Consider the following 14331-nt stretch of genomic DNA (forward strand, 5'->3'; position numbering starts at 1 on the left):
ATCATTAATTTGGCATATTTAATATAAATAGCATACTTTGACAAACTCCTTGGTAAAACTGAACATGGGTAAATGTCTCTATAATTGATAAAAGAAAAGATCTAACAAGAAATATTGCCTTCCAAGGATGAGATCCTATTGAAATCCTTTTGTAAAGAGGGGAATTATGACAAATGTTGAAACTTTCCAAAGGACTAGGTAATTCAATTTTGTGAGTCAATGTGTGTGTGTGTGTGTGTGTGTGTGTGTGTGTGTGTGTGTGTGTGTGTGGTCATGATCCACAAATGGAATTATTTAGAGCTGGCAAAACAATAATCTTAATACATCTGTGCAGATTTCTATTGAGTATGCTTTTCAAAGTATGTATGTACATCATTGTTGCATTTCCATTAACTCAGTCACTTCTATTATTATTATTACATTTCATATATTTATGGACTACAGTAAATATAGATTTCTGTCACAGAAAATAACTTTCACTAATACATTCTGATAAATATTAAAAATTGAGGATATTTTCTTTCATGCTATACAAGGACAGTATATTAGAGATTTCTCTTTTAAATTAAAAAATTAAGTTATATTTAAATGATGTTAGTAAGTATTGTAGATTCACAGGGAAGATCAATATTCTATTACTGCAGCTATGAAGTACTTTTAAACACAGTTCCAAATAAAACTTCCATGGTTAAAAAACCATTATTTGCCGATCAGGAGTTTCGCTAATTGACAATTCAAAATGTACTATATAGCTAAACTAACACCAGAAGAGTTGTAATTGCTTCTCTGAGTTAGTCTAATGATGCATAAAGTTCAGGATTCTTTCATGGATAGTAACACTTTGGTTAAATGCTATAATTTTCACAAGGCTCAAGAATTCCTGGTACCCAACTGCCTAAGCTTAACACTTATTTAATTTTAGGACTTTTGGCCTAAATTTTTTACTATAATTTTTCTACTTGAAAGAGTTGTATCTTTGTTTTTATTTTAAAACCATGTGTCTGACATATCTATAAAATTACAACTAATAATGATTTGGGGCCTTTAAAAAGCCAGTCACATGAAATATGGACATATTTATATAGGTGCATGTATATTGATGTATGTAATGAATGCTTAATCATGGTTTAAGTTTAGTGCAATAATAATTCATAGTTACATCAAAAGTCTCTTGCCACCATAAGTTCATCTTAAAAAGAAATATAAAATAGATGAAACAACTGTCATCAAAAAAATAAGTGCAGCAAGAACAGAAATATTCCTTATCATATATGGATCTATGAAAATAAACAAAGAATAATCATTTAATTAAGTTCTGAGAAATTGTACATCTTAATCTTTAAATATGTTGGACTTTATACAGAAAAGGGCAAGTAAGTTTATGCCCTAATTAACTTCAAATAGATTGTCCTATGTTAACAAGGTAGATCAAACATGATGTCAACAGTCCCTCAGCGTAGAAATAGAAGGTAGAAAAGGAGTCAGGGTCAGAGCATCACAATGTAAGAAATATCACATCATCTATTAGTAGTTTTAAAGATTGTGGGTGAGAGGAGACAAGGAATTTGAACAGTGATCAGAACCTTTACAAAACTAGATCAGATATTTTCCCCTTATAGCTTTTACCATAAATGAAGCACTGTTTACTTACCTTGATTTTAGCCTAGTAAGATTGATTTCAGAATTTAGATTTTTGTAATGATTGGAGAAGAAAATTATATAGTTTTAAGACAATGATTTTCTGGCAATTTGTTAAATAAGCAATAAGAAAGCAATAGACTATATTTAGGAAGAGAAATGAATTTAAATCACTTCTTTATATATGTACCTATTATGGTGAAGATAAAGCTTTTAATAAAAGAATTGTAGTAAATACATTATATATTCAATAAATATTAAAATAGAGAAGGTATAAGATATGAATAAATATTTAAATTATCTTGAAATAGATAAGAAAATCTCAAATATTAAATCAATTTTGAGCATATTAAATTAAATACCTTTCTAATAAAAATTTTTGAGCTAAGTAAAATGAAAACAAATAATAAGCTAGAATACTTGAACAAAGATGAGAAAAGGGGCCAGTATATTAGATATATAAAGATTTATATAAAATCCAAACAAACTCTATGCTCTCAAGAGAAAAATATATGGTGAACACGAATTGACAACTAAAAGAAGAAAATAAAATGATGAACATAAAACAATCCATATAAAAATGTACTGAATGTAGACCATATAAGTGATTGAGAGCCTGGGTGCTTGAATCCGACTTTCTGTGATAAAGCTCAGCCCTGTCACAGTCAATATTTGTGTTATGCTATGCAGCAAGGATTACCTAACCTGTCCCTGCATCAATTTCTTTAACTGTAACATATGAGTAAACAATGATTTCTGGATATAAACATGAAGAATGAACTATTGTATATGTGCAACAGGGCTATCGTAGCTCATGGCACATGTAAACAGTAAAATAAGTTTTCAGGGAGAAAGTGCAGTTCTTAAATTTGTACAGTGAAGACTGTAAATGTTATAGAGTGCTGGAAAGTGTTTGACATGTATTCTTTGCTACTGTTTATGAAAGTTTAATTAGCCAGTTATTTTATAAACATAATAGTGATATGCAGCAAATGTTTATGACAAAAAACTAAATTGATTATGCTTGAATAAGTGAATGTATGATAAAAATCACAGTATATTTGCCTAATAAAATGTGACTTATAAAAGGTAATGCAAAGGTAAAACTAGGTGGATCTTCCAGTAATTGTGTTATGTTAAAGAGAGCAATCATGAATGTTATTTATTGTATATTTCTAATTATGACATTTTACATATATATTACTCCATTTATGTAAAAGGGGAAAATCTAAGGAGGGATTATAAAACAATATTTCCCATGAAAGTTAACACAGAGTTGACTATAGGGAATATTATGAGTATTAAAATCACCTATATCTTGTTTGTGGTTGCAAGGGTATGGCATATTCATTAAACTCATCCAATTTGTAAACAATAGCATTTGATTTATTCTTTAATCTACATTATACCAGCAAAATCAAGATATGTACAATTTATTTACGTTATATTATATTAGTAATTGCATTACTTACTTTATATCTATATTGTCCTCACTCACTCTCTTTTTGAGTGTGAATATTTGCTGAGGGATGTCTTTCTGTTTGCTGTGAATATATGTTGTCCTCATTGGTTAATAGATAAGCTGCTTTGGCCTATGGCAAGGCAGATTAGAGGCAGGCAGGAGATCCAAGGGCAGAGACAGGAAAGAGAAAGGCAGAGATTGGAGAGATGCCAGCACTACCAGGAGAAGCAAGATGTGAAAGTACTGGTAAAGCCACAGCCACGTGGCAACTTACAGGTAACTAGAAATGGGTTAAGTTATAAGAGCTAGTTAGCAAGAAGACTGCCATAGGCCATACAGTTTGTAAATAATATTAAGCTTCTGAGTGATTGTTTTTTAAGTGGCTGTGGGACCATGGGGCCAGGTGAGACCTAGTGGGACCAGAGAAAACCTTCTGGCTACAGATATCAAAATTTCAAGAATACATGATGCTAGGATATTATTCAATTACTGCAGGAGAGCTGCCATTAAAAATATGCCATCTTTTTAATCATTGAGTTCAAGTTTCAAATCACAGTTTAGCAAGTTACTGGCTATATTATATAAATACTGTCTCACTTACTTAATTCATAAAATGATAGTAATAAGAATATTTTCCTCAACAATCATTTCTGTTATTTCAAATAGATCAGGAAGAACTTTACCTGACTATAGTATGCATATAAAAGATATTAATTCTTACTGCATCAAGACATCAAAGGAACATCACATTGATTTTCACGGTGGCTGTAATGGTCTGTAATCCCATCAGCAGCAAATTTGTGTTCACCTTTCTCCACATCCATGCCAAGAATTGTTGTAGGTTTTTTTTAATTAAAATCTTATTCACTATGACTGGAATAAGATGAAATCTCAAAATAGTTTTAATTTGCATTTTCCTGATTGCTAAGGGATGTTGAATATTTTTTGAACTGTCTCTCAGCCATTTGTATTTCATCTTTTGAGAATACACTGGTTACTTTTTCTCCATATCTTCAGCCCTTCTCTCTACAGAGCCTTTAATTCTTTCTACCCTCCTCTTCCATATTGTTTGATAATCCTTATACAGATTTTATAAATGCCATGTTCTAGTCTGAGCACTTATCTGCATTATATTCTCAACAACTTCTGCATCTGAGAGTTTCTACAGTCACTCACAATTACTGATAGAAGATTCCCTAATTAAGGCTGAGAATATAATTTGTCTATCTGAATAAACATGAATATTTAGAAGAAAAGTCTATGCGATATCAATTTTACTATGTAATAGTATTCAGCTCTCCATTATGGTCTATTGTAGCTAGAGTTTTCCTGCCTTGCCCACAGTCAGGACAAATCTCTGTCACTGGCCAGTCCCACAGCCGCTCAGACCCAACCAAGTAAACACAGAGACTTATATTGCTTAAACTCTTTGGCCTAATGGCTCAGGCTTCTAGCTACCTAGTTCTTACATCTTAAATTAATCCATTTCTCTAAATCTATACCTTGCCACATGGCTCATGGCTTACTGGCGTCTTCACATGCTGTTTGTCATGGCGGCAGCTGGCAGTGTCTCCCTTTCCCTTCCTGTTCCCTTAATTCTCCACTCCGTTAGTCCCGCCTATACTTCCTGCCTGGCCACTAGCCAATCAGTGTTTTATTTATTGATCAATCAGAGCAACAGATTTGACATACAGACCATCCCACAGCAGTCTATGTCTTTCTTTGTTATGGTATCATGAGCAGATTTATAGATTTTAAGTTTTTTATGTAATGTGAAAATAGATCATAACATGATAAAAATTTTTACAAGTAGACTGTACTTAATATGGTAGTTTATACCTATAGGTAATGACTCATTTGTGCAAATTATGAGAATATTAAAGACCAACTCATAATAAGGACTCTGAAAATCACATTAGAAAAGAAAAAGAAACTGAGAAACAGGGAGAGAAGGAGAAAGAGAATAGAAATACATAAAATTCATGTGTTGTTGACAATATGTACAAAGTCTTAATACTGTTCATATTAACTCAGTAACTGTGCTGGAAGGAAAACAACTATGTATATGAGCATTGTGCTAGAGGAGATGTGTAAATCTTAGTTTTGTACTATCAACCTAATTGTTACACTATGGAAACCTTTAATAAAACATCATTATAGCTCAATAAGTCAAATATTAGTTATGTATCTTATGGAGGTATAACGTAGACAGATTTAGCTTCATTGGTAGGAAGTCTTTGGTTAGAATATGTTTGTCTGATCATTTACTTTTTCCTGTTGATTATTTATACCATGAAATGAAGGTCCATCTTTTATAGTTGGAATCTTTGAGAACTGTCATTACCTTACTCATAGCCTCCTTCTACTTTTTGAGACACAGCAATTTCATTTTTAATTTTTATTATTTCACAACTTTATCTACCATTTTCCTTTTTGAAACTTTCATTTTTATGGAATCATATGGTTATATTACAATTCCATAATAATAAAATATAGAATCTCCACATAGCTTTAATCAAATCTACAATCACAGCATTAACATTTTCATTGAAGGTAATACTCACAAGCTCCATGGACTAAACTACGGACATCAATAGGAGATTAATATTCTTCCTTCCACAGGCTAAACTTTCATCATTTTCCCCCAAATCTTAATACAAATGACTTACAGTAGAAATTCTTATTGTTTCACATATTGTATTCTGATAAGAAAGAATAAATGATAAATGGTGGTGTTACAGCTGTTCAGAAAGATGAAACTTTCATATTTCTTCAATATTTATAAGACTAGGATATTATCTATCATCTCACTATTAGTTTAATTATATAAAGGGAGCCACGTGTGACGGCACATGCCTTAACCCCAGCATTCTCAAGGCAGATACAGGTAATGTGTGTCTCAGAAAGTTCTAAGCCAGTCTGATCTACATAGCAAGCTCCAGTCCAGCCAAGGCTGCACACTGAGCCACTGTCTCAAACAATAATAAATAAATAAATAAATAAATAAATAAATAAATAAATAAATAAAGGTATAATGGAAACATTATGACATTTCTTGTTACTCTAAGCTCATGTACAATCCTATTCCCGACAGTGAACATGACTTCTACAAGCTTTTTTAAGGTTTCAGTAGTTTTATAAAATCATTTCATATATTAATTTATTTTCCAATACCTTTGTAGTATTCTTCTTACTGATGTCCTTCCAACACTGTTCCTCTTCTTAGGTGTAGATATTTCCTACCTTTGGCTTTCTACAATATTGGGCTTTTGTTCAAGGCCTGTTTTACCAACTTCTCTCATCTCTTACCCCATTTTTTAGTCTTCTGTTTACATGCACTCTTGTTAGGTAATGATTCTCCGGTTCCCACAAAACACAGAATTAGATGATGAGAGAGATTTTTAATCTGTTCAATGTACAAATCTTTCCTGGTAAGAGAATAGAGCACAATCTATAACATCAGTAGCACAGACACTAAAAGCATCAATCAATAAATGGAACCTTCTTAAGCTGAAAAGCTTCTCTAAGGCAAAGGACATGGTAAATAAAACAAAACAGCAGCCTACAGAATGTGAAAAGATCTTCACCAACACCACATCTGACAGAGGACTGTTCTCCAAAATATATAAAGAACTCAAGAAACTAGACATCAAAATATCAAACAGTACAATGAAAAAAAATGGGCTACAGATCTAACCAGGGAATTCTCAACAGAAGAATCTCAAATGGCCAAAAGATATTTGAGGAATTGCCCAGCATCCTTAATTATCAGGGAAATGCAAATCAAAATGGCTCTGAGATACCATCTTATACCTGTCAGAATGGCTAAGATCAAAAACACCAAGGACAGCTTATGTTGGAGAGGATATGGAGTAAGCAGAACACTTCTTCACTGCGGGTGAGAGTGCAAACTTGTACAGCCACTTTGGAAATAAATATGGCAACTTCTCAGAAAATTAGGAACCAATCTACCTCAAGACCTCTACAAACTTTAAAGTTTCTTGTAAGTCAATGGGGATGCATATTAACATTAGAATTAATATGCCATATATCTAACAGAGAAGAGGGAGGTCCTAAATGAATGTTATATAATTGTTTTCTGTGATATATGTTTTATTTTAGAGGTCATGAAGAAAGAAGAACTAGTGATATTTATTTGCAAAGATGAATTTGTCCAATTTGAGCATCAGTTACAAAACAATTTCAACTGTTGTTGGCTGTTGTACTCTTTTTACTCTTTACTCTTTGGGAGGCCCATCACCTAGCTCCCAAACAAATCACACACAGAGGCTTATTCTTTCTTATAAAGGCCCAGACTTAGCTTGGTTTTTTTCTAGCCAGCTTTTATTAAATTATTCCATCTACTTTTACCTCTGGGCTTTTTTCTTTTCTTACTTCTGTAACCTTTCACTCTTACTCTGTGGCTAGCTGGATGGCTGGTCCCTTTTCTCAATCCTTGATCCTCTCCTCCAAGATTTCTCCTTCTATTTATTCTCTATGCCTGCCCCTCAAATCCTTTTTCTTGCCTCATTATTGGCCATTCACCTCTTTTTTTTTTATTAATTTATTTTGCAATACAATTCAGTTCTACATATCAGCCACGGATTCCCTTGTTCTCCCCCCTCCCGTCCCCCTCACCTTCCCCCCAACCCCCCCCCCCCATTCCCATCTCCTCCAGGGCAAAGCCTTCCCCACAGACTGAGGTCAACCTGGTAGACTCAGTCCAGGTAGGTCTAGTCCCCTCCTCCCAGGCCGAGCCAAACAATCCTGCATAGGCCCCAGGTTTCAAACAGCCAACTCATGCAATGAGCACAAGATCTGGTCCCACTGCCTGGATGCCTCCCAAACAGATCAAGCCAATCAACTGTCTCATCCATTCAGAGGGCCTGATCCAGTGGGGACCCCTCAGCCATTGGTTCATAGTTCATGTGTTTCCATTCATTTGGCTATTTGTCCCTGTGCTTTATCCAACCTTGGTCTCAACAATTCTCGCTCATATAAACCCTCCTTATTAGACAATCAGGGGTTTTAGACAGGCAAAGCAACACAGCTTCACAGCATTAAACAAATACAACCTAAAAGAATGCAGCACACATTTGCATCATTAAACAAATATTTCACAGTATAAACACATGTAGCACATCTTAAAATAATATACTACAACATTCAACCCTTTAGGTTGTCTGTTTTTCGAATCTTAGATGGTCTTTTACTAAAAAACCGAGAGCCAGGTATTGTGGTGAAAGCTGAAAGATCAGAGAAGGAGAGCAAGTCACAGCCAACCTCACCTTGCCAACTCTTCAGCCAATCCTGTTTCCTCAGACTGAAAGCCTCTGAGTCCTCACCCAAAAGGATCTCAGCTGAATTGCTTTAGTTCCTATTTCCTCATGCCTTATATACCTTTCTGCACACTGTTGTCACTTCCTGGGATTAAAAGAGTGAGTGCTTTCCAGTACTGGGATTAATGATGTATGCCACCACTGCCCACCTCTGTTTCCAGTGTGGCCTTGAACTCACAGAAATCCAGATGGATCTCTGCCTCCCAAGTGACAGAATTAAGGGTGTGTACCACCACTATCTGGCCTCTATGTCTAATCTAGTGGCTGGCTCTGTCCTCCCATCCCCAGGCAAGTTTATTAGGGTACACAATACATCACCACAGTTGTCAGATACTGTCTGAACATAGTTTAAAATAGAATAATCACTGGCTAATTTTTATCAGGTCTCACCCATCAAACATTTCCCTCAGAGAACCACAGGCTACATACAGCATTGTCAATTGTTAGTTTTCCCAATGACTCAATATACTTAATTTGGAATCGCATCACATCTCTTTATATTAATCAGCTCAATTTGTACATCAAAAATTCTAGGTAACACTCTGGGAATTCTAATCTAATTACTGTTCTCCTCAGGTAGTGTTGAATAATTTCAGGATAAAACAACAACAACAATATGCAACCTGACAATAACTGGATTTCCTTCTAAGAAACCTTCAAATGGTGATTTATTGTAGTGAAGAAAATTGCATTTGGTAACTCTCTATACCTAGGAGGACTTTAGAGTTTGATCAGAAAATGGCTATTAGTTTTACACCCCATACTAAGACATTGACTCAATCACAACTTCATCCATATTATTATTAGCTGGCTTGTGAAGAGTTAAGGAATTCCTTGAGATCAGAAACTAATGTATTTTCCTGTATATTTTCAGTAAAAGAACACCAAAACATTTAGTGCCTGTTTACAAGAACTTGTTGGTATTACTATGAGAAGGGAAAATAGCCACAACTCTCTACTACTAATATTGACTAGATAATGAATACTGATGCCTAGAAATATTTGAAGATGGTAGACAAAACTTTTTCATTACATGTTTATGGCTTTATCAATGGGGTCGGTACCATACCCTATGAATGACTTAGGCTGTTTGTAGTCCTAAATGAAGCATTGCAAATAAGTGCTGCATGCATAAGAAACCAGAGTAATCTAAGGATTTTGCTATGTTTGCTCTTTTTGTTACTGTGGTACAGAATCATTGCCTACATCTTTCTGTTGACATTGCATGAGGTGTAGCCAAACATTTTTTGGGAAAAAAATGGTACTTCAAAGGAATCTTTTGTCTTATGTAAGAAACCACTTTACTCTGTATATTGATTTATGGCAAAAGACTAATCTATTGGGTACAAGCCATGAGAAATGTTTATTCTCTAAAAATAAGCAATATGACATATTCATATCATGTACACAGTGTACACAGTTCTTGGCAAGTAATTTGTTTTCAGCTTGTATATATAACCTACACTTACTATCACTGAAACTTTAAGCCAAATTTGAAATGAAAACAAAGAGAGGGACTTCCATTTTGCTATACTGCATGATTCACTGTATTAGTCCTTTCATAGCAGAAGAAACACCACAGGAACACTTCAATTTTTGATTGCTTTAAACACATGGACAAGAACAAGCTTGTATGCATCAGTCTCCTGCCTTAGCATAATTTATTTTACTAAAGACCAAGATGTCTTTGAACTAGAGGGACACACTCTTGAAAACCAGGAAATGTGATACCTGTCAACAAGGATAAACATAGTATTAATGAGAGTGTATGTTAATGCATTAAATTGGTAGGACATCAGCAGGATATCAGTTTCACTGCCAACTGATTTTTAGAGATGATCTACCATTTGAATTAGTGTTAGTGATAAATTATTTCCAAGTAATATTAATCATACTCACTGGGAAATTAAAATGTCATAAAATGATAAAGTGTTAAAGAAACAGTATCTCACATCTACACCTGCTTATGCATCACAACATTACTGGAGTGTTTTCTCTGAATCATTCAAGACAGACTGTTTTTAATATGGGATGGAGTCATTTGATGATTTACTATTCCTCTCATTGTTTTAGTAGTTTGAGTAAAATTAAGTTTTTATAAAGAAAAATGGCATGTGCTATAGTATGATCATTGTTTATATAAGAGGAAATAACAGTAAATAAGATAAAATCATTACATTCTACTATTTTACTCTTGGTAGATATTTATTATCAAAATGTGAGTTTTAAAATATTTAGTGCATGTATACAAACACAAAATAAATGTGAATTAAAAATAATTAAAAGGGACAGTGACATGGCTCAGCATTTAAGGGACTTGAAGCTGGGTCTGAAGACTTGAGCTCAAGATCCAACAAGCTGGTCTCTGACTTCCATACAACCAGAGTGACAAATACATCACCCCACTTATACACAGGCAGAAAATAAATGAATTTAAAAAACAGTAAACAGTTTAATGACAAATATATTTTTTTAAAATAGGGTCTATATTTCACTCAACAAATGAATTAATTTTTTCATACTTTTCTTTCAAGAGAATTGTGAGTTACAACAAAATTTTTGGGTTATGTACATCATTCTATGCTATTTCCTAAGACATGCTGTGAAACCATTTCCTATTAGATAAAACCTTCCATCTTGGTGGAAAGCTCAGTATGACATTAATTGAGTCTTAAAGGAAGATGAATTATCCCATCCTGCAGGGAAGTTCCTTATGTCCAGGAAGTAAACACTTCAAAACAACTCCAGAAAATATCTGGAACTGTCCAGATTCAATAGGATCCTCCATTCCCAAAGATACATAAGCAGTGAGAACTGCTTAGAGATACTCTCAGACAACCTGGCCAGCTTAGAAGACTCTCAGACAAGCTGAAGTGCATAGAAGAAACAGAGATCAACAAAGCTACCTAGTAGAAAGAGAGCAGAAGAACTTACCAGAAGAAGTACTGCTGTGGGATGGTCTGTATGTCAAGTGTGTTGCCGATTGGTCAATAAATAAAACACTGATTGGCCAGTGGCCAGGCAGGAAGTATAGGCAGGACAAGGAGGAGAATAAAGCTGGGAAGTGGAAGACTGAGAGAGAGATACTGCCAGCCGCCATGATGACAAACAGCATGTGAAGATGCTGGTAAGCCACGAGCCATGTGGCAAGGTATAGATTAATGGAAATGGATTAATTTAAGCTGTAAGAACAGTTAGCAAGAAACCTGCCACTGCTGTGGGATGGTCTGTATGTCAAATGTGTTGCTGATTGGTCTATAAATAAATCACTGATTGGCCCGTGGCCAGGCAGGAAGTATAGGCGGGACAAGGAGGAGAAGAGAGCTGGGAAGTGGAAGGCTGAGTGAGAGAGACACTGCCAGCCGCCATCAGGATAAGGAAGATGTAAAGTACCGGTAAGCCACAAGCCACGTGGCAAGGTATAGATTAATAGAAATGGATTAATTTAAGCTGTAAGAACAGTTAACAAGAAGCCTGCCACAGCCATACAGTTTGAAACCAATATAAGTGTCTGTGTTTACTTGATCGGGTTTGAGCGGCTTGGGACTGGCGGGTGAGAGAGATTTGTCCTGACTGTGGGCCAGGCAGGAAAACTCTAGCAACATGCCACAGTCATACAGTTTGTAACCAATATAAGTCTCTGTGTTTATTTGGTCGGGTCTGAGTGGCTGTGGGACTGGCAGGTGACAGAGATTTGTCCTGAATGTGGGCCAGGCAGGAAAACTCTAGCTACACTTAGTGCTATGAACTTCCCTCTTAGCACAACTTTCATTGTGTTCCATGGGTTTGGGTGTGTTATACATTCATTTTAATTGAATTTTGGGAAGTATTTTAACTTCTTTATTTCTTCCATGACCCAGAGATAACTCTAGAGAGTTGTTCAGTTTCTATGAGTTTGTAGGCTTTCTGTAATTTATGTTGTTGTTGAACTCCAGCTTTAATCCAAGGAAATGGTTTCTTAGGAAACCAGCATGTCTTAGGAAATAGCATAGAATGATGTACATAACCCAAAAATTTTGTACTAACTCACAATTCTCTTGAAAGAAAAGTATGAAAAAATTAATTCATTTTTTGAGAAATTCATTATATATTTACATTGAAAAGTGTCTAAAATAATTTAAATATTTTGGAAAGGCCTTCCTTATATGTTGATGAATTGTATTTTAAACTGACAGAAATAATAACATTTCAGAACTTTTTATTGGATTATAAAATGCTAATATTATGTTTTCAGTGGGCAGAGATTATTACTGTCTATAGTTTGGGGAAGAAACAAGGTATCCAATAACTACGTTATGTTTTATGGTTTTTTTTTTGTGTCTTACCTCTATAAGCTATCTAAGTATGATTCAAATATTTAATTTTGTCTTCCATATGATTCATCAATAGAATTTTAGGTTTAATACATGGAGATAATCTTAGTGCATACATGTCAATAAAAAATACAAATCTACTTATGTCTTCAATAGTGGCAACAAGGCTTTATTATGAAGAGTACATAATTCTCGTCTATAGTTCTTTAAACAATAAAATATATACTTCCATGAAAGTCTCCTGAAGTTAAAAGAATAGTGTGATACAATGAGGTAAATTGAAATGCAACTCATTTATATAATGCTATTTAGACATATCTGGTGAACAGAAGTAAACTGACATTTTTGAATACCTAACATATACCAGACACTGGTTTGATGTTTTAGTGTTTAAAAGCTAAACTAAAAGTCTTTCTACTCCCTATTCTATGATGTGTCCTGAGTCATAGAAACAGGAGCTGTGAAGTAGATGTACCTATTGGGGCTCACCATGGTTTGTTGATCTCTGAATCGTATCCAGCATGATTTTCTTTGATGGGTTTTCATTTGCTATAGAAAAAAAAGAACTATTTGATGATGAGGTGGTAGCAACACATATCTATGGGTTAAAGGATAATGTTTATAGTATATCAGGCGTTACCTGGGTCTAGCAAAGTAGGAATAGTAGATTATTTACTAAGGTCTATGATCTCATTAGCCCAGTGAAGCTAGCTAGGTTTCCAGTACCAAGCATGATTTCCCTCCTGTTGAGTGGGCCAATTAGATAGCTGTTGTTTGCCACCTGCATGTCAATGGAACTTATTTCACTTCTTTGTATATCTTGTTATGCTGGTAATTGTCATGGTCGATAGATTGGTTTCCCTTTTGTGGCATCTTACACAGTATTTTCTGGAAGGAGGGAGGTTTGATCAGGGAAAAGAGACTTTCATGTCAGATCTAGTTCAAATTACCCAAATCCTGTGTCCTATACTAGGAATTCTGCTGTAAAACAGTCTCTTCTAGAAATAGCTTCAAAAAGAAGAATGGAACAATGGTAATATTAATAGACCAATGTTAATATGGGAAGGGGAAATTACCTGAGAACTTATCCCTTAGACACGAACTATAGAACTATAGTCAACTAATGACTACTGAGAAGAGAATGATTCTCCCCAAGGATGAGCCCCTTATTGGTTGTTCAATGCAGAATATCACAGTGGTCAACCTTGTAACTATATATAGATAGATAGATAGATAGATAGATAGATAGATAGATAGATAGATAGATAGATATTTAGTGGCTAAGGATCTTCTATTCAGCTATTGCTGTTACATGTATGGTCTTGCATTATATCCATGGACAGATTCAGTTAGAAAATGAGACAAGGAACAAAAATAAACAGCCACCTGCAAAATTATCTGTTATTTGTATTGATCACTTTTCATTATTTGATACTCTATTTTGTGCTTAAAATCTTGATGTTTTAATACAAAGTGTTTTCCATGGCCCCATTATCATAGACAGAATTAGCGTTTTCTTCATTTGTCATTCTCACAAAATGCCAAGCTGTTTGACAATCACTTAGTAAGTGTCCAAAGG

This window comes from Peromyscus californicus, unplaced genomic scaffold, assembly GCF_007827085.1.
Source record: "Peromyscus californicus insignis strain IS unplaced genomic scaffold, ASM782708v3 Scaffold_10__1_contigs__length_136768540, whole genome shotgun sequence".
Lineage (NCBI taxonomy): Eukaryota > Metazoa > Chordata > Mammalia > Rodentia > Cricetidae > Peromyscus > Peromyscus californicus.